This window comes from Bos mutus, chromosome 29 (assembly GCF_027580195.1).
Source record: "Bos mutus isolate GX-2022 chromosome 29, NWIPB_WYAK_1.1, whole genome shotgun sequence".
Taxonomy (NCBI): Eukaryota; Metazoa; Chordata; class Mammalia; order Artiodactyla; family Bovidae; genus Bos; species Bos mutus.
In genome coordinates this window covers 28,760,895-28,787,965 of record NC_091645.1, presented here as the reverse complement: position 1 = coordinate 28,787,965, position 27,071 = coordinate 28,760,895, and the positions used below count along the sequence as shown (strand labels likewise).

Here is a 27,071-nt window from a genome sequence, read left to right as displayed (position 1 = left end):
GGCTCCGCAGACGGCTTAGGTGGAGGGATGAGGGGCGGGGCCTGGGCGGGGAAACCGGGGCCCGTGTAACCCAGTAGTGCTCGTGCTCGAGCCCAGTAGTGGACCGCCCCAAAGGCCGCCTCTCCCGGGGGAAGTAAAGGTGAGGGGAAAGGGGAGTGCAGGCATTATGGGAAACTCCGAGAATTGCTAAGGCAACTCATCCTTCCCCATCCTAAACCAAAGCAGAGACTGTTCTCTCCTTTCCTGGGGGGGCTACCTTGTAGGGCAAGCAAGAGGGGGACAAGGAGAAGGGCCTGCCCGGAGCGCACCCCCTCCCCCCAGCTCGTTGGTATAGCCCGTCCCCCCGCCGCTGATCTGGCAGGCTGCGCGCGCACCCTCTGGCGGGGCGCGGGCCGGCGGGGAGCTGCGGCCTCCGCGGCCCGGTTCCCTCCTCCCGCTCCTCGCGTGCTGTTCGCTGGCGCGGCGCCCGCCGGGTGACGCGCCCGCGCGCCTTGGCGGGGAGGAGCGCGGCCGCGGGGGCGCGCCCCGGTGACTCCGCCCACCCACCCCCGCCTCCCCTCCCCTGAGTCCCGGGTGCCCGGCTCGCGCGGCTTGGTGCGAGGAGATCGGGACCCCGCGCCGCCCGCCCCCGCGCCCCCCGCCCCGGCGTGAGAGGTGCCACGCCCTCCCGCTGCCCTGCCCGGTGCATGGAGGGGCCCGTTCGGATCGCAGCCGCCGCCGCCGCCGTAGCCGCCGCCAGCGCGCGGGGGATGACCTGGGGGTGGCTTTCGGAGCCGGCTGCCGCGCAGGAGGTCTGGGGGCTTAGCCAGCCCCGCTGAGAGGTGCGGGGGTGGGGTCGCACCTAAGTGTGGGCGGGAGGGGTGGCCTGGGGACACCGGGCTTGGGCGCCACGAGGCTTGGGAGCTGGAGGTCCGGGGGAGCGGGCTGCCTGGGAGGGCTGGGGGTCCAGGCTGCGTTCGGGGTCTGGAAAGGGTAACTGAAGGATGCGCAGCGGGGAGCTCCTAGGTTCCCGGTCCTGGGGACTCTGAGCCACCTCGTGGAGGAGGCGGGGTGAGGTGTCAGTGACACGATACAATCTCTTTGACAATGATCCGCTGGGGCAGGTGAGATGAAGCATAGCGGGGTGCAGGGGGCGCCGGGCACGTTTTCCCAAGGGAGCCGGATCTCTCGCCTCTCAACCTCCATCCCCGCGGAGCGCCCGAGAGAGACAGTGATTTATGTGTAGGGAGAATCAAGAGAAATTTCCTGCACAATGTATCTTTCTCTGCCTTCACAGACTCAGTGACTTCCCAGCCCCAGGGAGCGTATTTTTTCTTCTCCTCTGTAAAGCATTCTGTGGATTGCATTATCATTTGCTAAATACATTACAGCCCGCTATTTATTTCACTCTGCAGCTTCCAGACCTTTGTTGCATTCTCTCCACATCTAGGAATTTCAGTAATAAATCACCGAGGGGCTAGAGAGCCTCTCTCGCCCTTCCCTTCATTGTTCTCCCCAGCCCACCAAATCAGGTGGAAGGCTCTCCAAAAAGAGATTTCTCCAGAATGCCTGTTTTTCCCAGTTCAGACTCCAGAGGGTGGCAGGTGCCTGAAGGGCAGGCTGCCTTCCAAGTTGGCATCTAGAATTGAGGGAACCTCATTAACCTCTGTGTCCTTAAATCAGACACCTTGAGAAACAGAAGACTGGACTAAAAGGAAACATGAGATACAGTCTCAGGCCAGTGGCCAGTAAAGGTGAACAAGGCCAATTCTCCTTCCTTGCCTCACTGATGCCACAAGCCGCAGACTTTCCAGCTGACTCTTGGCATACCTAGTGGACAGTGTCTGGTAGGAGAAGGTGGGAGGGGGCTGGAGCATGAAATGGGTTTATTCTCAGTATAATTCTAAACAGTCTATTACATTTTATAGCTCATTTTTTGGGGAGTAGTCTATTTTAGCTGAGAATGTGGGAGTAGTTCAACTTTTAGGACAAGATGAAAGCGACCTCTAGAAAATTTCTGGAAAATTTAAATGAGTGCTTAACTAGAAAGCATTCTTAGGAACCCAGAGAGGCACCAAATACTGTAGTTTCTGTTTTGCACATGTGGAAATAAACTGCCTCATACTCTAAGTTATATGAGAAGGATGGAGAAAACCTGTTTCATTTCGTAAAGACGTGCCCTGGGTGTGTGTTTGGCAGCGTGTGGAGCAGAAACATTTATATTTCTGTAAAACACGCACGCACGCACACGCGCGCACAGACGCACACATGTGTATATTGTTTAACTTTCATGCAAAAACTGGGATATAGTATTTGGGAAATCTGTCTTTGTTTGAATAGTTTAGTCAACCAGGAAAATCAGTTACTAGAGGTACTGTGCTATTGTTTGTGTAGTAACTCACTTGGGACGCCTTGATTGATTGCCATGGTTCTCATCAGCCTCCTCTTCTGTGGAAAGTACTTAAACAGCTCTGACCCTCCAGCCAGGAAGCACAGAGAACCCTTAGGACTTGGAGCATACAGATCTACCTTGTGTAGGTTGGCTTCTAAATCAGTGTTACTTGTCTTCTTTGCAGGTGGCTTGCCTGTGCATGGAAGGAATTAAATTCATTTTAAGATAGGACACTCCCCACCGTCCCATCTGTAAGAGGAATCTTTATGTTGGAGTAAGAACTTCTGCCATAGGGCTGGGCTCAAAGAATTTCAGGTAAAACTTGTTGACTAGTTCTCATGCTTTCTTTTTCTTTTCCCACTTTTGCCCTTATGCTTTCGCGACTTTCTAGATAATTTCATTAATGGTTTTGTCAAAATGGAAGTTGAAGTATAATGTTGCTTCTTTAGAAATGTTTCTTATGCAGACCTTTGGACTAAAAATCTGTAAGATTTTTAGGTACTGTTTGTAAGTGAATCGGTACTGTTTTTAAGTAAAATACTGGAAAAATGATCTCAAGAATTAAGCCTTATTGTAGCAAAATCAGGCTGGAGATCAGAAATTTAAAACCATTAAGTGAAAAATTTGTTATTTGTTAACACATTGTTACATTAGCTATTGCCTTGTGGTTAGCATTTCTACTGTGTAAGAGTGGAGCTAAGGCAACACATCAGAAGAGAAGCCTTGACGTCTAGGGATAGTCTCTATAGACATATGATCTTACTACTTAATAGAAACTAATTAGATTAGAAAGGAAATTTGGAGTCTGGTTGGTAAACAGATTGCTCTGAAGGACTTGATTTAATGTGGGTTTTGATGGGTGCTTTTTTTCAAGAAATTTTATTAACTTGAATTAGAGAATGCTTTATTGTTTGTATTTTAAATTTTATATTATACATAAACATTTCATTGATTTATAAGCACTCCATTTATAAATGTTGTATATATGGTACTGACTCATTTTTCAGGAGAACAGAAAGGAGAGCTTGACTTCAATTACAATGAAGAGATAGTATATGGGATATATTTAATTTCACTTTAAATATATTGGATTACAATTAAATGAAAAACTGGTTTGTTGGTTTTTTTTAATCCTTCAAGTTCTCCCTCATTGTCTGTGCTCTTTCCCCCCATTGTCAGGCTTAAAACATACAGTATCATTGTCATCTGTCCCCTGAATAATGGTCCTGAGGTGATATTATTAATGTGGCTTTTTAAAATCAAACTAATTATACTTGCCTAAAAGAGCCACATGTGTGTGATTCTAGCTGCCTGGTGCCTTTTGAGAGCCCTGGAGACAAGCTAGTGAATAGAGCTGAAAATTCATTCTGTATTTGATTAAATGGAACAGACTTGCTGCTCCTTACCCCAGCAGGGGCGATGAGATCTCTTGATCCCCGAAGCGGCTCCAAGACCCTGGGAATTCCATTAGCGAGCACCTGAGGAATTTCTGCCCTGCAGTGCCTTTTTTGTATGTGTGTATGTGTGTGTGTGGAGAGGGAGGGGAGCCGAGTGGTGATGGGGGGGCGGGTGGTGGTGGGCGTGGGGACGGAGAGAGGCTACATTAGAAGACTCCATATGTTAGTGGATCTAAAATCAAGGCAGGACTTAACAGCTTATCTTGTACGAGAAGAGCCCAACCCATAGGCAGATTGCTGGCCAGGACTTTCTTAGCAGCACGACTGTGGTGATGCGTCTTTATCCTGAAGTGCACGCCACTGTAAGTACAGAAAGTCACTTTTCTGCTTTCCCTCCGAAGCACAAGCATATACACGTTGCAGACCTGGTAAGTTTTCTGTGAATGATCTTTTGATAACTATGGAAAATCATGGTACAGTTTGGTCTCGCCTGTAAGGGCCGCTTTATTGTTTTAATAACTTTTCAGCCAAGAGCAGAATCAGACTTTTCTGTGAAGCAGAGTGTTTTGCAGAGATGAAATGCTTGTTTGAATAGGCATATTTAAGTTTGCTGTGTTGTTTTTATATGACTTTTATTGTGTTTTTGTAACATTATCGCAGAATTTACCTTCGTGCAGGGTATGTCTGTCTCTTCTGTCTTTTGAAAAATTTCTCTCTGCTAGGATTTTTTAAGACATCACTTTGCACACTTGCCAGCGGCCACAAATAAATGAAAATATATCTATCAAATATTCTGTAAAATCTTTGGAGCAAAATTTTTGAGAAACATCAGCATGTCTCTCCACTCCACCCCACCCCAGCCCTCACCCCACCCTTCTTCCCCTACCCCTGAATGATTTTTGAATACAGACGCTCTTCAGACTATGAGCCTGGTTTGTTTCTTATGTGTTTTTCAAGGAAGAGCAGTTCTGAATCTTGGACGTTCTACTTAATTGATTTTCATCTTCCAAGAATAGTTAAAAATGAGTGTGAATTCCAGTGTTTGTAGCTTTCAACTAGAGCAGAGAGCAGTAGCCTATTTGATAGATTTTGTTTCTGATTAAAATCTTGTGTGTCACAGATCTCTCCATCCAATTCCTGTGTAGTCCTCTACTAGAGCCTCCTAAATGTTTAACACTAAGCGTTTAAAAAATAAAGAAGTCTTTTAGAGAATATGTTTAACTTTTTTTTCTACCTTCTTCCTGGGCTTGCATTCTACTAGTATGCTATGCTAAGTCGATTCAGTCGTGTCCGACTCTGTGCGACCCCATAGACGGCAGCCCACCAGGCTTCCCCGTCCGTCCCTGGGATTCTCCAGGCAAGAACACTGGAGTGGGTTGCCATTTCCTTCTCCAATGCATGAAAGTGAAAAGAGAAAGTGAAGTCGCTCAGTCGTGTCTGACTCTTAGCCACCCCATGGACTGCAGCCTACCAGGCTCCTCCGTCCATGGGATTTTCCAGGCAAGAGTACTGGAGTGGGGTGCCATTGCCTTCTCCGTCTACTAGTACGGCCAGATTGAAAAGACTCTGGGATGAATGGGAGTAAATACTAAAGTTAGCATTGGGCCCCTCTCTGTTCACAGTTGTTCAGGAACTTTGCTGTGTGGTGTATTTTGATGGCCAGAGATAATAAAACTATCCCAAAGCAGATTTTGTTTTGCTACCTGTCAGTTGGAATGTGAGTCAGGACTTCAGTTCTTGAGAACCAGTGCTGTGCTTTTAACCATAGACTTAGGAAACTGTCCAGTTCCTTACTACTTGAGAGGGGGGAAAACACACAGGTTATGTTACTGAACTGAGACATATTCTGCTTACATTTGGTTACAATATTTTTATATTGCTCTTGTGTAAACAGAATTAAGAAACTGACATACAGCTTGCTTTTCAGCCATTCTTGTCATAGATTAGCTCATCTCTTTTTATTTGTATGAGTTGGGAAGGTGATTTCGATCTAAGGCTTGACTTCCTCATCCCTAAAATGGGGCTAATAATGGTAGTAACTGCATTGTTTTGTGGATTACGTGAGATTCTGAAAGTAAAGCACTTGGCATATAGTAAGACCTCTATGAATGTTAGCTGCTATTTTAGGTAACTCCTCCTGTACACATTAGTCTGTTACTTTGATCCAGAAGTGATTTCTTTTGAAGATTAAACAATGAGGAATTCTCTGACGTTAGTAATAGTGGGGGCACATGGAACTGCTCTAATTTCAGTATGCTACAGTTCTCTTCATTTTGCAATTGAGACTTAAAAGGCACTTGGAAACAATGTTGCATCCCCCCCCTTTGAGGTATAATAGGAAAATGTACACAAGTGTACAGTTAATGTATACTGAGCGAACAGCCAGATGAAGTTTTATATATGCACATGTGTGGTAACCGTTACCCAGATCAAGATGTAGAACACTTCTTCATCTTGGAAGGCGCCCTGGTGCCCCTTCATGGACTTCGCTGCCGCCCCCAGCCGAGGACAGCTATTTTGACTAGTCTCAACCATACGTGAGTTTTGCCTGTTCCTGAACTTTATAAAAATAGACTCACATGATAAGTATTCTTTATATCTGGTTTCTTGCACTGTTCCTTATGTCTGAGAGCCATCTCTGTTACTGTGTATGGTAGGAATTCATGCTTTTCAAATTGTTTTAACATCTTTTGCCTATTTTGAAATTCATAGTAGTTCATTTTATTGGCACATTAGGTATGTGGTTATTGGGAAAACAAGAAAATAACATCTCTTCCTCAGTCATTAGAAAATGAGGTCCTAGTCACTATCTTAGAAAGAACTTATGTTTGTACATGAAGTTGGGTTGAAGGTTCCGTCACCTTCAGTGACAGTTCCATGAACCAAATCCTTTGATAACTGCCTTCACTTGTGTGTGTGTTTAGAAAGGGAGAGAGGGAGCCTCAAAATAAGGACCATCTAAGGTAGCTGATAATGTTCATGCTTAGGATTTAATGTCAAAGTCAATACTTAGCATGGTGCATTCAAGGAAAGCAATAACTAGCTCAGCATTAGCATCATATTCTCTTAGGAGAAAGCAAAGCAACACAGTGGATTCGTGGGCGGGGGGGGGGGGGAGAAAAATCCACCCATAATGGAAGAAAATGGAGCAAGGATATTGTTATACTGCAGGAAAATTTTGAAGAATGGGACCCCACAGTTGATTCAGGAAGAAGAATTTTAGTCACTAACGTTCTGAACAGTTGCTGTCAGTCTCTGCCTATATGTTTGGAATTTCTATTGGTATTGTTGGAATTCCCTATTACAAAATAAGTAAAATTGATTTCACCAAACAGTGAAATAAGAATACCAGATGATATGGATGAATCAGAAGTGTGTTTTTTGTTTTTAAATTTTGGAAGGGGCTGCAGCTGAGGTTAATAGTGTGTGTTTCTGCTCTTGGAAATGTTGATGAAGCATTTTCTGGGTGTTCTGCTGGGATACAAGCCACTTCTCTCTCTCTGGAGACATTGTCTTTTTCAACGTTTGTAATTTTATTAAATCTTCTTTTTCATAGCTCCTTGACACCAGGTCCATCTTCACATACAGCCATGTACAGGATGGGTTCCTTTGGACTACAGGGGGCAAGTGGTCCCCTTTTCTCTTAAATCAGAACCCCAGCAGCCAAGATTTCACTGGGGGTGGGGAGAGTTGAAATAGTGATATATGATTCATCTTTTGTCCCAGAGGGGGCACTCAAAAGATGCAGATTTTTTTCAAAAGAAGAACTGTTGACAACTAAAGCTGCCTCAGGACAGAAAATGCTCTTTTAAAGGGCGTGAGCTCCTTGTTGCTAGACGTGTTATAGTGGTGTTTGCAAAAGATGCTGCAGAAGAAATCTTTCCCTTGGGTGAGAGTTGGGACCTCATGACCCCCAAAGGCCTTTTCAGTATGAGCCCATGAGACAGGCTCTCCTGAGAGGGCTGTGCTACTTAACCATCACATTCAATAGTTCCCCCTTACCCCAGGGATCACTTGCTGCAGTTTCATTTCCCTGGGATCAATCACAGTCCAAAAATATTACATGGAAAGTTCCAGAAATAAATGATTCATAAGTTGCAAGTTGTGTGCTGTTCTCAGTAGTGTAATGAAATACTTTCCCCCCACCGCTGCCACCCAAGATCCCCAGACCTTCAGTATTGTCCTGCCGCTGACATCCAGCCATTCACTTCGTCACGCCTGGGTGACCAGGCTTATCAGGAGCTGGTGATCGTCCTTCTGACAATATGTACTAGCCTAATTCTACATCACAATGCCTGTTACTCACCTCACTTCATCACATCCAGTTGGGCACTTGGTCACCTCCTATCATCATCATCATAAGAGCAGTATTCATAATAGTGCAATATTTTGAGAGAGAGAGACCACATTCATATAACTTTTATTATACCATATTGTTAAAATTGCTCTATTTTATTGTTAATCTCTTACTGTGCCTAATTTATACATTCAGCTTTATCATAGATATGTATGTATAGGAAAAAACACAGTATAAATAGGGTTTAGTACTATCCACAGCTTCAGACATTCACTAGGGGCCTTGGAATGTATCCCCTGTGGATAAGAGGCGGGGGCAACTGTACATAATTTTGGAGGGAAAAAATGTGTAGAGTTCCAAACAACCATTGGATAAATAAAGTTTCTCAAACCAGCTCTAGTTTAAAGTTGAGGACTGCCTCTTCTTGTTGACCCTTTCACTTTAAATGTAATTTAGTTTATCAATAACAAGTAAATGTCAAATATTCTTTTTTACTTAAAGAGAAAACGGGGCCCTTTCCAGTATTCTAAGCATATCATTAGCAGAAATGAGAACACTTTACAAATATCTGCTACCTTTTTAGGTAGGTACGCACCTGAGTTTACTTGAAGCTTCACCACTGGCCAAGTAACTGACTCACTCCTACAGAGAATTACGAGGCTTCCCAGATGGTTCAGTGGTAAAGAACCTGCCTGCCAATGCAGGAGACACAAGAGGATTCGATACCTGTGTCAGGAAGATACCCTGGAGGAGGAAATGTCAACCCACTCCAGTATTCTTGTCTGGGAAATCCCAGAGACATGCAGAGTCACTGATCTCACTGGATTTTTAAGGGCAGAAGTGTGTAATTAAAAGAAAGCTTAGGATTAAAAAAAAAAAATGTTAAAGATATTAGGACTTCTATCATCACATTATCACTGGAATGCTTGTCAAACATTTTATGTATTTAAGATGTTTAATTTTGTTCCGTGCTGTTATTTTGTGCCCAGAGAGCTGATGTCAGATATTGTCTTTTTTTTAAATACATAGTATTAGAGGAGTTTTCCTGGATTTCTGGCACTAAAAAGTACATTCTGCTTTCTGTCTCTTGCCAGGGAAATTTCTAACAGTTACTGGCTTTTTAGGTATCAGAATAACAGTAATTAGTATTTTCTCTTTTACTATCATTTGAAATCTGTTCAGTGAGTAATTGCATACACTGCCTGGTTGGAGGTGAAATTGGCAAAGGGGACGAATGTCTAATGGATAAAATACTACTTTTATCAGGCCATGAAATTACTGTAGTGACATCAGAACTTGGCAGCCTCTTGTATTCCAATAAAAAGAGAAATAGCATCATAAGCTAGGGATAAGATTTTTCTTGCCCATTTATTTTGGATTATTTTCATGGTTTTAGCCTCAGGGCATGTGTGCAACAAAATAGCACAGTGAATAACAGGCAATAAGAAGGAGTGAACATAGCTTCAGCTGGAACGGATATGCTGTTTTTCACTCACTTCTGTTTCAGTGGTTTAAACTTCCTCCTAGGTTGGTGAGTGTGAAGTTATGAGATTAGGTATGAAGAATCCTCCTCTATGAAGTGAAGTTAAGCTTCATTATTGATGTTACATAGCTTTCAATATATTGAAAGTTTGATAATTAGCTGTTGAAATGGTCATATGAGGGGGAATGTCTAAATGTGACTATGAGTGGGATTGTGTCAGACAAGTGCTGTTTATTCCAGTAAACACCAGTAAAATGACGTTGTTTGAATCTAGTGTTTCCTCCTGCCTGTGTTACCCTGTTCACTCTTGAAATTAGGCTAATTAGGCTTTTAGATATTGCCATGATTTAATGACAACTGATGCACCAGGATTTCAAATTGGTTTCCATGCATCTGAACAGTTGTTCCAGTAGATCTTGGGACTGCTGAATCCTGGGAAAATAGTTTTATGTTTCTTAATAGATTATTAAAACACCCAAGTAGAACCACACTGGTCTTACCATTGTGTTGTGTCCATAAATTACCATGTGGGTTCTCCTATTCCTGATCACTTTTTTAAACCAGGTCATTTTATTGTTTCTTCCATTAAGTCTTAGATGGTCTTCCAAAATGAAATTACACATTTTGTTTTACAATAAGAAGGATTATAGTATGGATGGGTTAGATTTTAGACCTAATTCTGCATTTTTACTCCTCTTGAAGAACATATTTTCAAGTCATATTATAATCTGATTAGAATTGGGCCTGACCTCTAAATCAGTTCTTTTGATTTCTATTTGTTGAATATTAGACACACTTCCTTTACTATGGTCAAGTCCTTTTTGAGAGTAAAACGAAAACAGATCAAACTTCTACTCTGAATCCCTAATTCCAAGCTCTAGTTATTAAGTTATTCATGTTTTGACTGTAGATCCATATAAACGCCTTTCATAGAATGTTCTTCATACACTTTAGAGCCAAAGTTTTTTTTTTTTTTTTTTTAGCCTCATGGCGACTAAAGCCAATTTTGAATCATTCTAAGATGGGTTGTTAACTGTGGTCTCCTATTAGGTTAGCCAATGAAATTGTCATTATCTGTTATCCTTTTGTGTTCGAGGATGTATTTTAAAAGAGCTGTTGTCACCGTGGTTAGGCCTTAAAATAATTTTAATTTTGTCACTGTGACTGCAGCCACGGTGGGATTTTAAATCATAAACAATAAAGCTTGTGCAGAGATTTGACAATCTTTTTTTTGCAGCATCAAATAAATTTTAGCTCAGGGATTTGACTGAATACATCTTGTTAATGTTAATAAGGTCTTGTAGCTAACTCCCAAAGTGAGTTTCTAAATATGAGCTTAGTAAGTCCAGGTTGTACCCTACCCACAGGAAAGTAACAGTAGAAATTGTTTTAAAGAAATTGTCAAGGTTTTACTTATTTGAAGATTTTCTCTTCCAGATAGGCAGATTATTAGGAAAAAGATAGGGAAACAATTGACCCTGTAGAACAAAGACAGCCCTTGATCAGATCCATGTTTTCTCAGCTCGGTGTTGTACACATATACTGAATACTTAATGAGTTGTGACTGTAGATGTCAGCTGGGCATGGAATCAAATTAACAGACACCACATACTAAACTCCTGAGGCCTTCAACGATCAAGAATGAGAGACTGAGTTCTGAGTTTTTCATTTGTGCAATTAAGATTTTTTTCCCCCCTTCATGTTGAAATGTGAGTTTTCTGGAGAAAGAATCCATTCACTTGCCATTTCCTAGACAAACAGTCCCCATTTGCTTTAAAAGTTCTTTCTAATTCACTGAGAAATACTAGCATCTTTTGTGCCTGAATCATCTAGAGGGATTTGTACTACAGAAATACTTGGGCAATTTAATAATAAGCAGTGTGGTGACAAAGGAGCAAAGTATTGCTTTGGTTAAGCCAGGGGCCTTGATTGAATGAGTGCCCTGCAGACTTATCAGAATGATGCTTCCAGAGGATTGGGGAGCGAAAGACGGTCCTGACACTGCATGCCCAGACAGGTTGGGTGGAACCGGGACCCCCCTGTGCTCACGCAGCTCCGTGCTGAGGAATTGCTAGTTCAGTTAGACGCCTATCCTGTGATTCTTTTCATTCTGTTTACAGAATATTTGTGTCCTACCCTCTATTTCTAATGGTTGTTATTTCTTAAATAATTCTATAGGGTCCTTTGTACTTTGCAGAGTGTTTTAAAAGCTTTTTTTTTTTTTCCTGTTTGCAATAATGTATGATATAGTAAAGTTTTCATAAGAAGGGAAGTCATGAGGAAAATAAAGATTGAGCATTGGTTTCACACACAGGAGTTTTTAATGTAGTTCAAAGTTGGGTTAAAATATCTCTAATGTTGGAAGAGGAGATTATTTGAAACTGGGGTCTTTGTTTTTAAGCTTAATTTAGATTATAAGTGCACGTTTGTATGATTAGGAATAGAATGAAATAGTTGAATTTTAAGGTTTTTTGGTTTTTTTTTTAATTTTTTGGTTGTGCCATGTAACTCATGAGATCTCAGTTTCCCCACCAAGGATCAAACCCTGGCACCCTGCAGTGAAAGTACTGAGTCCTAAACATTTGACTGCCAGGAAGTTTCTTGTTTTGCTTTTGTCTTTGACATTTGTAAACCACAAACTGCATCCGAGATTCTATTGGAAGATACTGAGATAGTGAAGTAAATTTTGCCCAAGGTAAAATTGACCCCCAGGTGTTTTGTATTTTTTTAAGCTCTTTCCTCTTTAAAGAGGTCTTTAATTACCACCACGCCCCCCCCCCCGACCCCCCCACCAGCAACAGGGATCCTTATTTTCCAACACATTTTTTTAGAGCCAGGTACCTGGATTCTTAGAAATTCTTTAATGGTATATTCCAGCTGAAAATGAAGTTTGAAAGCCCTATCCAGTTACATGCCCAGTAAGGAAAATAGCAAAGGGGGCTTTTAGAAATAAATCTCATTTTACATATACATTTTTGCTTGTGAAATAAATATCAAATCAAATTGAATGCTCTTTTTCTTAACATTTGTTCCACGGTACCCCTGTGTTCTGAGCATGACAGATGAGGTCAGTGCTTAATCTTATTTTCTGTTTCTTGGATATGTTAGAAAATGAATACAAACTTTGTAACTTTAAGTGATTCTTCTCATATTTCTTTTGTCAATCATTAACTGTTTCTTTTCTTTTTTAATTTATTTAAAATTGGAGGTTAATTGCTTTACCATATCATATTGGTTTCTGCTTTATAATAGTTTGAATCAGTCATAATTTGAATCAGTCATAAATATATATATATATATATACATACCCTCCCTCTTGAGCCTGCTGGAGAAGGCTATGGCACCCCACTCCAGTACTCTTGCCTGGAAAATCCCATGGATGGAGGAGCCTGGTAGGCTGCAGTCCATGGGTCGCTAGGAGTCGGACACAACTGAGCAACTTCACTTTCACTTTTCACTTTCATGCATTGGAGGAGGAAATGGCAACCCACTCCAGTGTTCTTGCCTGGAGAATCCTAGGGACAGAGGAGCCTGGTGGGCTGCCGTCTATGGGGTCGCACAGAGTCGGACACGACTGAAGTGACTTAGCAGCAGCAGCAGCTTGAGCCTACCTCCCAATTATTAGCTATTTCTTTTCTGTTTTATATCATTGTATGAAAGAAAGTGAAAGTGTTAGTCACTCAGCCGTGTCAGACTCTTTTGCAGCCTCATGGACTATAGCCCGCCAGGCTCCTTTGTCCTTGGCGTTCTCCAGGCAAGAATACTGGACTGAGTAGCTATTCCCTTCTCCAGGAGATCTTCCCCACCCAGGGATCAAACCCAGGTCTTCTGCACTGCAGGCAGATTCTCTACCATCTGAGCCACCAGGGAAGCCCCATATCATTGTATAATATTGGCTAAAACAAATGTTAATGCTACAGCATTTAAGGATACCTTACTTGTGTTCTTTCATTGTAGATCAAACTAGTTTAATGAGATAGTTTAAAAGTTTTGGTGACCAAATGGAGAAGGAAAGAAAGAAAAATAGGTAACTTAAAGGCAAATCTTGCCCCTCCTCCTGGGCTGGAGAGAAGCTGAGTTATAAGAGCACAGAGTCCAGCTCCTAGTTTGAGGTGTGAGGCTGTTTATTTTCACTCTGGAGCTGTATATACTACAGAAGGAAGACTCTGGCCTTGCTTAACCTAAGCAAGTCATTACTTATCTACGATCTGGCAAGCGATTTGATTAAGGTTGACAGAACTCATATAATATCAGAACCAGGCCCTCTTAATGATTGATGAAGCTTGTCTGTAAGTTTTTTTTTTTGAAAGGACAAAAACAGAGCAAGAATGAATACTTGTTCAGATCTCCAACTGCCCAGTATCAGCCAAGTCTGTAATGTACTGTAGTTTTATCTGTCGGGGTTAATAGGTATTAATTTATATGTTATTTTTAATGGTATAACTAAATGGCTTTAAAAGAATATTTTTAGATCAGTAGGTTAATTTGACTTCTACGTGATTAAATTCTTGAAATTTTGGAGATATTGCTTCACACCTTAACATCTTTCTTACGACTTTCTTTGATGTTATATATATATTCTTTTGTCTAGTGGAATTTTTTAACCTGTAAGGAATTTTCTTATTTATTTTCTGGTGAAATTTGAGTTCTTTGCCAATTTTTGGCTTTAACCTAAAGCATTTTTACCCTCTTGCTGTCTTACCATGCAACCATGATTTAGAAACTTGTAATAGTGTCACTGAGTGTCCCTGCTAACCTTTGCTATGTTATTTGTTCCTTATTCTCATTACCAACAGGTTCTCTGTATGACTAAAATGTGCAGATGTTCTTTTTAATTACTGTTTAAAAATTTTTTAACTTTTTATTTTGTATTAACAAACAATGTTGTCATAGTTTCAGATGAACAGCAGAGGGATTCAGCCATAAGTATACATGTATCCATTCTCCCCCAAACTCCCCTCCCATCCAGGGTCTTGGCAACACTTTAAATCATTAGTCTACATGTAGTTCTGTGTCCAACCAACATGATTTCTTGTGTTTTAATCATTCATATGTTGCTTAGTAGAAATGAGTATAGGACCAGAAGAACTCTCTCCACCTTATTTTAAGTAAATTGAGCATAAGGAATTTCCAAATGAGTGAAACAATTGAGAATGAATTCATTTTCTGTAAGTGGAATTTTCATAACCTGGGAGCTTTCAGGCTATTGATCATACAGGTTTAGACTACAGTAAACTCTGGAGTCAGTGTGAGTGGGATCAAAGCCTGACCCCACCATCTCCGTGACAAGGCCTCTATGTTTCCCTGTCTGTATAATGGGATCACCTCAGTTAATCCTCACAGAGTGATAGGTGCTTGATAGGTGCTTCTTGCACGTGAGGGGTTGCTGCTGTTATATTATCTGTGAGTTCTGGTCTAATAGTTACAAAATATTATTGTGATGTTGCTGAATTCAAGACGGTCATTTCAAAATAAAATGAGTTGGGATTAAACTTTGGGGACTGTAAATGTGGAAAGAAACTAGAATTGATTATATGTTGCTGTTGAGTTGGTTAGGACTTGGCTTCCATCGCAGAGAGTGGTTAGGTTATGTGAATAATATAATAGCTGGTGGTGATTTTCCCATATCCCCTTTCTTACCTAAATTTCAATTTTGTTTCTTTGCGATCTCCCGTTTCTCCTCATCTCCCCAGACTTAATAGAAACCTACTTTAGTACCAGGAAAATAAAATTTTAGATACGAGATGAACTTCTTACCTAGTCTTATTGACACGTTCTTAAAAGCAAGAGCTACCTATGGTTGGAACCTTTTGTTGATTCTTCTTGATAATTTTCCCACCAAAGGTACAAATGTTCTTATCTGTGGGAAATCCCAGTGCTTTCTAGGATTTTGATGTATACATACTTAATAATGAGTTTGGCTCTTAAGTCTCTTTCAAATTACTTTTTTTCTCTTGGGCTTAGATATGGTCAGAGCAGATAAATACTTAACTGGGCTTGATAGCTTTGAAGACCACCAATAAAGTGTCATTCCCAAGTTGTTTCTAAAAAAGAAATAGAATAGACTTGCGATCATCTGATGCAAATGTTTGATTTGGAGGGAGGCCAGTGGTGCACAGTCAGCCCCACCCTAGCCACGCCCTTGAGTTGTTTCTCTGGCCGGGATAAGCCCTCAAGTGACTGTCGAAGATTGAGATTTAGCAGTAGAGGGGAATCCAAAGAACTGGAGCCAGGAGTTGTGGAATCAGAACATGGAAAGGTGGGGGGCTGCAGGCATCACTTTCTACCTGACTGTGGCCTGTCTGTCCTGGAGTTCCTTTCTGTCATCAGCAGTGACAGTACTAATGCTTCAGGAAGGAGATACTGTTCTGTCTTACTTTTTTGTTGTTGTTTTAAATATTTTTTTTAGTTAAGGTTTGAGAATTCATCTGTTTCTTCTACCTTACAGGTTGGCCTCATTATTGTATTTTTATTATATCACTGGAATCCGGGTTTTCAGGGAAGCACAGTAAATTTTGCAGCAATAATGAGCCTGTTTGTAGAAAAAAACATTGTACCATAACTCTAACATGCACAGATTTTTAAGATATTCCCTCTGGGGCCTATGGATAAAGCTTAGTTGAAATGCATTTATAGAATTTTCTTAAGGTAGTGGTCTTGGTGGCTATGGAGGTGGGTAGCATTTACAAGATTCTTTTAACCTTTTTGATTTGGGGGAATGTGACTCTAGTATTTGAAACTATAATTCTTGTCTTGTCACCCCCAGTCTCAGTTGAGATTTGCAAAGATGTATGTAATCAAGGAATTAGCTTTGTGTGTGATTAGTTAACGTCTTAACGGAGGTGATAATGTCCTGTATTTTGCTAAAAAGGAGTGGACACTTAAACTTGAATAATGTACCACTTCTTGCCTGGAGAATCCCATGGAGGGAGGAGCCTGTAGGCTACAGTCCATGGGGTCACAAAGAGTTGGACATGACTGAGCGACTTCACTTTCACTTATCAAAGGGAAAAATTTTTATAAACCCCAATATTGTTTAAAAAATTTAATTATTAACCTCATTTAATTATGTACAAAATAAACTAGATGCAAACTTCTTATAAAACTAAATTTGCACATTGTGACAAAATCACAAAACCAATGTAATTCAAAAATGTTAAATCTTAAAAACTGTCTTGTTACATTGTCAGTATTGAGTTGAATAAGGGGAAGATGCATGTGTGCTAAGTCGCTTCAGTTGTGTCACTCTCTGCGACCCCTGTAGCCTGCCAGGCTCCCCTGGGATTTCCCAGGCAAGAATACTGGAGTGGGTTGCCGTGCCCTCCTCCAGGGGATCTTTCCAACCGAGGGACTGAAGCTGTGTCTCTTATATCTCCTGCATTGGCCGGTGGGTTCTTAACCACTAGAGTCACCTGGGAAGCCCTAATAGGAAGACTTGGCCTTTTGATTTGATTCTTTGATTTTAAGCATGTTTAACATTATTTTTCTTTTCTTTTTTTAAACCTTTCATTTTTATTTTAATTAATTAATTGATTTTATTAATTTTTGGCTGCACCTTGAACGGAGAAGGCAATGGCACCCCACTCCAGTACTCTTGCCTGGAAAATCCCATGGATGGAGGAGCCTGGTGGGCTGCAGTCCATGGGGTCCCTAAGAGTTGAACACAACTGAGCGACTTCACTTTCACTTTTCACTTTCATGCATTGGAGGAGGAAATGGCAACCCACTCCAGTGTTCTTGCCTGGAGAATCCCAGGGACAGGGGAGCCTGGTGGGCTGCCGTCTATGGGGTCGCACAGAGTCGGACACGACTGAAGTGACTTAGCAGCAACAGCAGCACCCCGAAGCTTGTGGGATCTAGTCCCCTAACCAGGAATCACACCCACATCCCCTGCATTGGAAGCCTGGATCGTTAACCTCTGGACTGCCAGGGAAGCCCCTATTTTTTCTTTTTAATAATGAACTTGTATTTAACTATTGGTCCAGTATTTTGTGGGCCACTTTAAAAGTACACTCTGATACATAATACTGAAAAAAAATTTAGAATTCATTTGATGAAGTGCATGTATGCATTCTTATTTACTTATTGTTGATGAGCCATGGTAATGTAGGATCTTTGTAGTACATGTGTTTCTAATGTTATATTATACCATCTGCGATGTCATCTGCTTTTCAAGTTGGCACACTTATGTTGCCATGAGCTAGAAGATGATTTACAGTTCCTACTTTTCTTTTCACCTGTTTCAGAACTTTCTTTGAATGGTATTATGTAACATCATTTGACCTTCACATGTCATGGGTATGATCCAAGAACACAAATGTAAACCAGGCATGGAAATCTTGTGTCATGTCTTTATCATTTGTCTGATGACCTGGAATAAGATAACAATAATTCAGGTTTCAGCAGTGCAGAAACACAATAAAATTAAAAAAAGAAAAAAGATTTTCATACCTTCAGAAATTCATCTGCAGATTAAAACTAAAATAGAGAAAGAAAACTAAAACCTCGTAGATTTAAGCATCCTTCCAGAATGAGAAGTGGCTGTGGATTCACAGTGAATTCAACAGGCATAAAGAAGAGACTATACTCAAGGCTCTCCTTTTATTTAAGAAGCTGTGTGTAGAAAGGGTGAAATGGAGGCCTGGGCTCACCCTGGGCTCAATCTCACCCCCATCATTTATTAGCTATGCAATCTTGGGGAGATTATCTGAACACTCATTTTGTGTAGTTTACTTCGCAGGTTTTAGATATACAGAGGTGACCAAACTAGATGTGGTTCCCTTCCCTCATGGACCTACTATTTAATCCAGGTCCGGTAGAAATTTTTTACATTTATATGACCTATAGATATCTAGCCTAGTTCTTTATTTTCACAGTGTAATGAGTCAGGTAAAACCAACTTCTGTGCATTCCCTTCAATACTGTTCCCTTGGTTACCATTTTTTCTCAGGAAATCAGATTCAAATGAAAATCAAAGCCATTACTGAAGAAGGAAAGAAGTTTTATTTTATCTTTTTTTAAAGATCTTATAGACAGGGCCATCTTTATTTGATGTACCATGATGGTACAGAGAGAAAATTGCTTTAATTTATAGAAGATTATAATAATTTATTATGGAAACGCTACAGATTCAGGTATATACTTGTTCATTGATTAAATTTAATGTGCATACAGGGAGATATAGGACTTCTATAACATAGTATTGGAGTGAAATTCCTTATGTTTTATCTCAGTAATTTCTTTAAAAAAATTTTTTTTTTCTTTTTTGTAAAGTTTTAAAACAGAGTTTGAAAATAGTCTGCAGAGAAAGTAAGGGGATAACGGGAATTTTGCTTCCCAATAAGGTCTAGAAGTTTGGCCTGTTTTGGAGAGGAATGTTAATAATGAAAGTACAGGTGCTGCTGGGACCAGTGGGGTCTTTTTTGAGTGGCAGAAACCCGTCAGTACTAAGAGCGAAAACGCTGCTTTCGGGAGATTTGTTGGTTGACATTCGAGACAAAAATCTGAGGGGTGTGTGTGTTTAATGCTCCATTAAGAGACACATGATTTAACTATTTTATAACCAAATGTTGGTGATGAGCTGCTATAACATAATCTACTGATTTATCAGACTGAAGACTTTAAAGTCTTGAAATTACTGTTTCTCAACATTGATCTTTAAACCAGCTTGATTTATAGTGAGGATTTTATATTCATATGGAGTAAGATGAGAAACAGCCAGCTGAAAGACATGGAGTGATTATTTCCTAAAGCCAGATTTATTCTAAAATTACTTTTTGGCTCATGTTTTGTTCTGTTCCAATGAACAATGATTGTAGATGGCAGTTCTTCTTTTCTTTTTTTTAACTTGGTAAATGGTTCGTATACTTACATGGGACGTATGGGTGTTTTGTTTTATTTTTAGGTGTCTCTGGTTATTGAAATCCAAAACTCTGGGAACTATTGCTCTCGATTAAATTTGGTAAACTATCAGTGTACAGTTTTCCAAATTGGATGTGTGGCGTCTTTGCTGTGTCTCATGCTGAATGTTTCTCCATCTGTAGTGTTTACAGCCGTGTGTTTATGATGCGTCAGCATCAAGTCGGATTCTCCCTCTGACCACAGACTTGAGTTGGCTTTTTATCCTCCTCCAGCAGGACTGGTAATGCCTCACTTAGTTTTACATGTACCTTCATTGTTCCATATACTGAGGTCAGGAGGCAAACACTTAGAGAGTCTCTCTCTCTATAAGAGTTGCTTTTAGCTGTTTTATTAGTCCTGCTGTTGGTTATTTTAATTACTTGTATGTTTTATTTGTACCCCAAGGCTGCTCAAGCAAAGAATGCAATTCAAATAAACAAAATAATATCTGATTTTTGGAACACCCACACCTGCCAGCTGGGCCTTCCTCTTAAGTTCTTACTCAGGTTGGCATGGAAGCTGGGCAGAGAAAAAGGAGGTGATTATGTAGAGTTATGAAATGTTTTCTTCAATGTAAGTTCTTGGAAAGCTTGATAACTTAGTAGTTTTCAAATCAGCGGGGCTGTTTGCTTCATGATCAGTCTTTCTTTTGTAAGACAACCCTGAGTTTTCATGAGAAGTTCTGTCTTTTCCATTGTGCATATGTTTCTACCAGTGTTCCCAGAATTCTGGGAAAACCTCACAGATAATTTGACTGTAAAATAGTGGATGACACTTTCACAAAGCAGGAAAAATTTGTAGGGAAATTTCTTCAGTTTCTTCGTTATTATTGTTCAGTCTCTAAGTCGTGTCTGACTCTTTCGGGACCCTATGGGCTGTAGCCTGCCAGGCTTCTCTGTCTGTGGAATTTTCCAGGCAAGAAAACTGGAGTGGATTTTTCCTTCTCCCGGGGATTTTCCTGACCCAGAGATCGAAGCCCTTCTCCTGCATTGGCACGTGAATTCTCTACCACTGGGCCACCAGGGAACCTCAGTTTCTTTACCCGAATACAAAGTAAAGGGTCTGCCTCTTCAAGTTCTTACAATGAAATCATAAACTTGTCTCCTGCTTTTTTTTTTCAACTTGGTGTTTTTTTTTGTTTTTTTTGTTTTTTTTTAATAAGAGTGAACACAAGCACTCTCTTTTTTGCTTGCAAACTGGAGGGCTGAACTATATGCTTTTGACTTAATTTTTAGAGCTGAACTGTTGTTGATTTTGGACACCTTTGCTGTTTCTCTTCCCCCTTTCCTCTTCATTAGTGTAGTCATGTTTGGAGTCTGCCAGAGATGAGGCAAAACTAGTGTAAGAGGTGCGCACAGGCTTTTAAGTGCTTTTTCATTTAAACATAGCGCTTGTAAAATGTTTGTCATAGAATTCTAAAACTGAGAGAAAATTGTGGGGTTTTTTTTCCCCTCTATTTGCAGACAGAATCTAAGCCACACTAATTTACTAAATGTTCCACCTGACTGAATCCTCTAGGAAAAAGAAATACGTCACTGTAGACTACCAACTGTTAATTTTTAAAAAATATATTTTGAATATTCTTATTAAATACTTTAAAAATATGTTATTAAAAAATTCAAACTCCTGTCACTTTTGGAAACTCTTTTTTATGTCAAAAAAGTTCTAAATGCTGCTGTTTATATGTAATCCAGGAGTTAAAGATGTCAGAGATTTAAGAAATGAGATCAAGGTCTCTGTTATCTTATTCTGCTTCTATGTCATCTTTTCTCTAATCATTTTTTTTCCCCAACTGCTTTGAATATGGACGCTCAATACATTTTTGTTGTATAAATGAATTGAGAAACTGCTTTTTGTGTTTTTAGGCTACGACTTTCAACTCTACTCATAATGTCTTAGAAAATGGGTTGAAGGAAGAGATTTTAGAAATTTAAGCAAAGGATCCAACCCACAGCATTCTTATAAGATCCAAATTAATCACCTGTCATTATATGAACAATCAAGTTAATCATTCTCTTCTAAATCTCACCAAGAATGAAAACCAAAAACTCCTCAAGTTGTTCTAGAGGCCAATAATGAGTCCTTAAGAGTTCAGCTACAAGGTATATGCCTGTATCAACATGTATGTTCTACAAATGTCAGCTATGACGTGAGTGTAGTGTGATATGAAAAAAATATATATCAGAAGTATACCAGAACTTAAAATATCTAAATCAGAATTATGTCTTTAAAGAAGTCTGTTACCTAGGGAAGCTGTATATTTAATATCACATTGCTGTTATTGTACCAAGAAATTTGGTGTTCTTTTGGAATTGCCTTTACTGTTTATGGCACTTAAAAAATGTTTTTTTGTGTTCTTGAGTATTTTGGAACTAACCATTAATAAATTAATTGAGTGATGTTGATGGAGTTAAAACTATATGGGGTTAAAAATCAAGTGTAATCATAATCTAATGAGATGATTTTTATGTCTTGTTTATACATGGACACCAAAAATAATAAACAGGGGATTTTCAGAAAAGACTTACACAGAGGAGCGTCACTGGAGTAAGTCTGTCTGTCTTCCTGGGTGGGTCTGTCTGCTGTGCTGGTTTTCCGCTCGTGCCCTTGTGTGCTGTGTGTGTCTGTGTGTATCTCCTCTATCAGTGTGTTCTTGAATTCTTTCTTTGGACCTTCCTGTTTCCCATTGTCCAATCTAATGTCACAAAGCAGCTGCTGCTCTTTGGTGTACATGCGTGCAGCCCAGCAGAGTTGCTCCAGCAAGCTTTGTTTCATTTCTGGTGGACAAGGTGGACCCACTGCTAAAACGGTGTCTTAGGCTCTCCCAGTTGGACTAAAACTTCATGCAGTATTGTGTTGTGTTTACAAAGATATCCCAATCTTAATTGATCCATTTTTCTATGTTCACTTCATCAGGACGTTGTATCTTGATCATTTCTTTGATTTTTATCTGTCTGTCAAAGCTTCTAAGAATGCAGGGGTTTTTTTTTCTACAGGCCTTTGTGTGTTTTTACTTATTTCTATATTTATCAGTCCATTTGTGGTGACTGTGCTAAGTGCACGGGAACCTGTGATTGACATGTATGCTAGCCTATGGCAGTGCTCGAAGGGCCCTATTCTCAGCGCCTAGTGCACAGACGTGATGCTGTGACAGCTCTGGCAGAGCCGTGTCTGACCTAATTCCCATCACCAGCTTGAACAAACTGGGCCTCCTAAGAAATATACACCCCTTCCGTTATTTTATTCAGCTAGGTTTATTTATTTTTGGTTATGTTTATTTTGCTTTTTAAAAATTATTTATTTGGCCATGCTGGGTCTTAGCTGCAGCATGTGGGGTCTAGTTCCATGACCAGGGTTCAAACCTGGACCCCCTGCTTTGGGAGTACGAAGTCTTAGCCACTGGACCACCGGGGAAGTCCCTATTTTATTTTTTTTAAATTGGAATATAGTTGCTTTACCATGTTGTGTTATAGTTTCTGCTGTACAACAATGTGAATCAGCTCTATGTATGCATATATTCCCTTCCTCTTGAGTCTCCCTTCTACCTTCTTTCATTCCACCCCTCTAGATCGTCGCTAAGCTCCCTGTATTTTATGCAGCCAAGTTTAAAGGTGGAAGAAGGTACTTGGAGACTAGTATCACTAAGTTCCAGGTCTCTAGGACACTCATAATTCAGCAGGTCATATAATACAAAAATCATCCTGATGGAGGTCCAGTGCCCAACCATCATTGATTCAAGTTTGTTTGCAGCCAAGATATTTATTCTTAGATCTCTAAATTTTTGTTGTTGTTGTTGTTTTGCTTTTTCCTCAGTATTTTACTGTATACATTAGAATATATTGCATGGAAATGAGTTTCTCCTTCAGTCCTTATTTCCTCATTATGAAAATGAAATCTAAGCCAAAACCCCTTGAGGGTGTCTTTCGTCATGGCCAAGGAAAATTCATTCCATTTGGTAAGGTCTGAGCAAGGCATTGTTCTTATTAACAACTATATTAATTTTATTGCCTAACACTTATCATCCAGAGCTCTTTTTAAAATGGCTTCACCTTCCTTCTTCTCATTCTCCATCAAAGAGCATTAGCCCAGTGTCTGTCTGGATCTTTGTAACATCAGCCTGTTCAAGTTCAGCTAGTTCTTTGCAAACTGAAAACTTTGCGTTTGGCGTTTGTTTTGTGGTTACCATTACGGTGTTACGTTTTCCCACGAAGCCAATTCCAATGACAAACCCGAAAATTGACTGAGAGTTGGATTTGTGGCAAGTGTTGATTTTGTGATGCTTGCAAGGGATTCAAGAATAATCTCCTTGAAACTTGCTGTATTTTGTGTTTTTAATGATCCCTCCTAAGTCATGCTTTAGAATTTCCCTTGTCTGTATGCAGCTATGCTTTTAAATATTTGGAACACTCCTGTACAGCTTACTGTGGATGCCAGAATTATCTTATCTCCACAATTCTTGGTTTCCTGTGCTCTAGAAGCAGGAAGAAATAGCCTCTTTGAAAGAGAGTGGAACAGGAACACTTGACTTTAAAAGAAAAAAAAAACACACAAATATGTGACTAGAACCCAACTCGGCCCTGGCTCAGACTCCTTCTCTTTTGGTGAGTAATTAAGACCACATTGGCTCCCATTGCAGCTGGCAGCCCCTCACGAGTGCCTTTTTCTGCTCATGACCTTTGATCTCAGTGACCTTTCCTGGGGTTAGTCCTAGGCCCTTTGCATTGTGTCGGAGCTGAAGTGGCTCATGTGCAGTTGATTATTTCTTTGCTCATTTGGCCTTTTTGGTGCCATAACTCCAAGTCACTTCCATTTGCTTCCTCGACTTTTGATGGTCCACAGTGAAAGGAAATGCTTGTGGAGGCAGCAGGATCAGCGTGTCTGCTCGGCTGACTTGATTGAGGCTCTGGAAAAGTGGGGGAAGGGCTGTGAGGTCTGTAGGTGTCAATGGTTTAAAAAACTAGATGCTTATGACTGCGTGATCCTTCCAAGCTCATGGAAGCAGATACCACCAAGAGCTGCGTTTCCAACAGCAGTGGAGGTAGGGGAGTGGGGCTGGGGGCGGAAGGGTTGTGAGGCGGGGGCGGTTGTGCTGAGTTCTGGTGAGAAGAGAGGTCTACCCACTGTTGACCTGGCCTACATGCTGGACATCCTGCATCTCTGCTTGCACAAAATTTATACACTCATTCTGCCCTCGAGCTTTGCAGCAGGTCGCAGAATGCATCCTTGTCAATTGCACATGACTGCTGGAAAAGATGCTCTGGTTTCTAAAAGCACTGAGAATAGCCCCCAGAGGGGAACATGCTGACTCTTAGAGGCTGCATTTGCTGCCACTGGACTTAGGAGAGCTCTTTTTTCCCTTCTCCTTTCCTCCCCTTCCTCCTGCCCCTACCCACGCCTCCAGTCAGACCACTGAAGGATGCCTGCCAGCTGTTACTCTCATTTCTTGGGACCCCATGTGGGCAGCCTGAAGACTGTCACTGATCAAAGGCTGCAGGGAAGGAATGTGTCTGGTTACCCTAAACCATGGTTGGTACCTTTGAAAGGTATACGGGGGCGTGAAAGTCCAGGGACATTTAGGAACTCATTTTTAAGAAGTCTTGAGTGTCTGATTCCATCCCTGGAATATAATTTTCTGTCTTTTCCTCTTTTGTTAAGACAAAAAACTTTTACTAGCATTGATCATGAGCTTTATTTTTGGGAGAGGAACGGATACCCCTTTAAAGTTGATTTTATTTCATTTTTAGGCTTTAGCCTGAGACTCCTTCCCCCTTAGGGAATCACAGTTTCTCTGCCCTTGCCTCCCTCATCACTCTTAAGCTTTTCAGCTTGCCTGCTAGGTCTTTCCTAGAGTTTCTCTTAGCTCCAACTCAGCTTATTAGTTCCACACCTTAAGATGCATCCTTTTCGTTCCCTGCTAACTCCAAACAGCAACAACAAACCACGGAAAGCCCTGTGGTTTCTCATGTGTTTCCTGTCTTAGTGAAGGCAGTCATCCACATACTCACTCTTCCACGTCCGAAATCTGGACAGCAGCCTCAATGCCTTTATTTATGGCCGAAGCCAAAGGGAAACAGAAGTGAGCGGACAGTGGATTCCAAAGATGTCTAAGAGATGTATTCCTTCCCAGGTCACATCGTTCACTACCCAAGTTCCATTAGTCCCTCCTCCTAAATAGCTTTTGAACTTGTCCATGTCTTAACATTTAAAAAAAGTCTTTCACATGTATGCCCTGTTATTTCTCTAGTGCAGGTCCCCTTTCTTTTTCACAACAGCCTCCTAAACCCTCTTCAGCCTTTCTCCACATGGCAGGGTAAATTGTTTGTCAAAGGCACAAGTCTCATCTTGACTCTTGCTGCCTAAAAGCTGCTAATACTCGACTCGGAGGAAAAAAGCCAAATGCTATAACTGGATTTATTTTGTTCTTGATACTCTGGCATCTACTCAACCATGTGGCCTTATTGTCTCCCTGTCCTTACTGTCCACTCTAGTCTGTTCTTCCTTCCTCTCTGTGTGTCTAATTCTGTGCACACACTCACCCTTCTGCTTGGAATATGCCGCTCCCCTTGCTTTTCCTCCCTTCCCCCAAACTTCTCCCTCTGACTCCCCTAATCATGTCTCCTCTGGGATGTCTTCTCAGCCTCTGAGTCTTGACTGGGTGACCCTTCTGTTTTTCCGGTAGCACCTGTGCTTGCTTTATTTTGTGGCTCATCTAACCCCTCCTTACCTACTTTAATTCCGAAAAACTTGCATATCCTAAAAGCCTTGCTTCTTTATCTTCTTCTCTTTGTTTTTGGCCACACCCTGCGGCTTACAGGATCTTAGTTCCCTGACCAAGGATTGAACCACGGGCCCCAGCAGTGAAAGCACCTAATCCTTACCATGGACTGCCAGATAATTCCATTGAAAGCCTTGCTTCTTAGTGAAAACCATTTCCATTGATTCTGATGGGGAAAAAAGTCATGACATGTTCCATCCCAAACCAGGAGAGCTAAACTATTTCCACGGATAGAAAAGTAAATCAACTTAGCAATAAAAACTAATTTGTGTAGGTGATAAATAGGTGATACTATTTTGAAAGCAAATAGATAGTGTCTTCCTAAATATGTTGCAATGAGTTTATTTCACTTAGCAAAGGAGAAAGAGAAGACTTGAGGGTGCTGGCTGGTGAAGGAGGGCTGGGGAGGGAGTCCTGCCGAGGTGGGGCAGGGAAGTGGACTTGGAGACAGGAAGTCCTTTATAGCATGTAGTTACCTTTCATTCACGTGGCACTTCAAGTCATAGCACACAAAAGCACCTGATGGCAGAATAAAGGCTAAGCATCAAAGTGTTCCACAGTTGTGAAAACGATGTACTCCTGCTGCAGGCAGAAGATTAAGCGTTCACCGTCCTTTCTTTCTTGGTATCTGTTCACAAAACATCCAAATAAATATAGCGGACCATTCAGATCCTCTAGATATTCTCTGATAAAGACTGTGGCGTCGTATAAACTGGTGGGTGTCTCTTTGCCCACAGCTGTCCAAGTCTCCTTGTTTAGTTTCTGATTGTAAAAGTTATATAAAAGTTTATACCGAATAAAAAGAAGCCATCCACTGCTTAGATACAGCCATCATTTAAAACTGGACA

General features: G+C 40.9%; 1 protein-coding gene across 2 annotated transcripts in view; it reads left to right on the top strand.

The window, feature by feature from the left end:
• The first annotated feature begins 557 nt into the window (after positions 1-557).
• The window catches only part of CDON (cell adhesion associated, oncogene regulated), a 98,556-nt gene continuing 72,042 nt past the window's right edge, over positions 558-27,071 (top strand). The window contains exons 1-2 of one of the 2 annotated variants that reach the window (XM_070365274.1): positions 558-821; positions 2,556-2,686. The gene's annotated coding sequence lies outside the window, so the exon portion shown is untranslated. The remainder of the gene's footprint in view (positions 822-2,555; positions 2,687-27,071) is intronic. The other variant, XM_070365273.1, reaches the window with a different exon arrangement.